Below are 2,940 nucleotides of genomic sequence, written 5' to 3'. Positions count from 1 at the left end.
TACACCAGTTTTTAAAGACTGTTCCACTTCAAGAATAATAGTCATAATTTCTTCTTACCTGAGGAAGTTATGATCCCTGCTGCTGTAGGCTATCTGGTCTGTCTCCTCCCTGGCCTTGTTCTTTGAAACTGTGGCAATGAAGATTTATTTTAAATATGTGGAAAGCAGCCAGCATGACTTCTGCACAGAAATGAAAGACAACTGGGTTTATCTAGCATTAGCAAACTAGCTTGGCAAGGGATGTAACAGGTAACAACAACTAATCATGTTAACTAGCTAAACATTATATAATGTGTAACTCATCATTTAGCTAACATTATCTACCTCCAACAGCATGACTCAACTTACATGGTTTGTTTGGTAAAAACTGTGCCAAATTTTAGTTGCTCTTTTACACCGCGAGGCTCTGCTCAGCACAGCAGCTCCTATCCGTCAATCTCAACTGCAGGAGTAGCTTGCGCACGCTTATGGTGCGTTCAAAGACGGCTCAGAAAAACGCATTACCATATGTTAATAATGGAAAAAACAGCTGTTACGGCTAAAAAAAAGTGCGGGGACAGAGAGCGCAGATGCAGGAAGTGCGGGGAGACATGTCCACGCATATCCCGCATCCGTTGTGTGCCTCCGTGCCTTCACTGCCCAGGGCCCTTTGGAGACCGTGGGCCCCTGGGCAATTGCCCAATTGCCCATACGGTTAATCCGGCCTTGCCTGTTAGGCATTGTTCTGAATTCTCCACAGGTGCACCTGTAAGTACAATGTCAATCAGTGTGACTGTTGATAAAGATTTGACTTGTGAACTCTATATTATTATGCATGTTAATGAAAAATTATTAGAACCCTTGACACCTAWTGAGTTGCAATGATGACATGCAGCAATGCACTAAAAGTAATCAATACTTGCAGGTATGTGTAACTGACTGATACTGGGTAGTGTTTGGCTTGTGGTATGTACAATTTGAGTGACCAGATCACAAAAATATGAACGTGGGGGAAAAAATTTATGATGGTTTGTGGGACACATGACCACTGCATCAAAAATTTCTTTTATCTTTTTCTTTTATCTCACATTCATTACTCTCTGCTTTGTCTTTTTTTAAAGTTTATTTTTTATTATAATGATAAATATCACTAAAAAGCTAAACCAAGCAGGTACACAAGTTACACCTGGAAGCAGAGCAGCTGGCCTGGACTGCTGTTATGTAGCTGTTTGCTTTCATGTTGTGCACTCACATTCTGGGAAAGTAAAAATGAATTTTTTTATGACTATTGCTTTTCACTGACCTCTTTGTTTTCCTATATTTTTTTTACATTTTCCACTACAGTCTTCCATTACATTATTTATTTATTATAGTGGCAGCGCGCAGGAAGAAGAAGAGGACGTCAGAGAAGAATCATGGACTTAGTGAAGGACGACATGGAGATGGTTGCTGTAACAGTAGAGGCAGGTGATAGGGTGAGATGGCGGTAGATGACCTGCTGTGGCGATCTCTAAAGGGAGCAGCCGAAAAAACCGAAGTGACGGCACGCAGGACAACCTGCGGTGCCCGAGGCAGTGACTGACAGCTGACACTGTTTACATCAGTGTTTTTTTTTTTCTCTGCTTTATGCCCTTTTATCTTCTCTAAAGAGGCATTACCTAATGGTTGCAAATAGCAGCCACTAATAATTATTTATTCTCCCACTTTCTTTTTAGATAATTTTCCCTGTCAAACGTCAGACATTGTTTACTTACGAGACAACGGGATAGTGGAAAATAGAGTGAAAAATGTGTCAAATCTGGTCACCCTAGATGCAGTGCAGATGATGTCTGCTAGTTTAATCTGGGACTATTCTGACAAATATATGTGTTGGAAGGTGTCAAAATATGTTCTGTCCAATACTGTTTAGCCTAGCCTACTGATTGCATAACTTTGGGTATGCTAGCACGATATTTTGCTAACATCAATGGAATAAAAAACATATACCATTCTGATGCAGGCTGTGAAGAATGCCGACCGTCACAGTGGTCACTGTCTGGCTCAGAGTTTGAATCTGGCCCTTGTGGTTCAAATGAGTAGGGCTGGAGAACTCCAAGGCTGCCAGCCCTTCGCGAACATCTCCTCAGTACAGGACATGGACACAGTGACGCTCAGCGTGTGGGCGTGGTTTCAGCGCCTCCAGCTGACACGCCCCCAGTGGTTTCAGAACAGAGCCAATGATGTTTTTTCATTATTTTTGAGACTTAATTTTTTAAGTAAACAATGTTTTAAATCAGTCAAATTTAGAGGGGTGATTAATAACACATATTTCTGTTGTGTGACAAACTCAAAACACAAATTTAATTTTACTTTACACGGTCTTTAAATAGCATACTGAATATAAAACAAGTTTAAAGTGTATCTTACCCACCTGTGAAAAGATAACTCCGCCCCAAGGCGAAATTTGAAAAATGCATCAAAGTGGGTAGGGGAGGGGGAGGGGGTTAGAGAGTGGAGGTGTGGCCAGGACAAGAGAACGTGACAGCTAGCATTAGCATAATTGACGCTACATGGAGAGTGACCACAGCGACGCAGATAGTTACATCTCTAAACGGTCTGAGGTGGAGGATTTTTCACCCCCCTCCTCACCAGAGGCAGCTCAGTCTGGGACTGACTCGTGTTGGCTCCCTGGGTCAAGACCTTGAGCTCCAGCTCCAGCAGCCTCGGCTGAGCTATCCGCCTCACACCACACCAGCCTCGGACAGAGGAGGTGGAGCGCTCCGCGACAGCCTGACAGAAAAAATAAAAGCATACAGCTGCAGCTGCTCACAAGATCACTAGTTTAAATCAAGAATAAAAGTGTTGGGCCTTGTTTGACTGAAGTTCGGTCCGGTTCGGGCTGCAGCTGCCCTTCTTTCCCTCCTCCCCTCCCGCTGTGCAGGACATACTGCTGGTGTGTGTGTGTGTGTGTGTGTGTGTGTG

The sequence above is a fragment of the Austrofundulus limnaeus genome, unplaced genomic scaffold, assembly GCF_001266775.1.
Source record: "Austrofundulus limnaeus strain Quisiro unplaced genomic scaffold, Austrofundulus_limnaeus-1.0 Scaffold600, whole genome shotgun sequence".
NCBI lineage: Eukaryota > Metazoa > Chordata > Actinopteri > Cyprinodontiformes > Rivulidae > Austrofundulus > Austrofundulus limnaeus.
Note: the sequence above shows the minus strand (reverse complement) of the source record.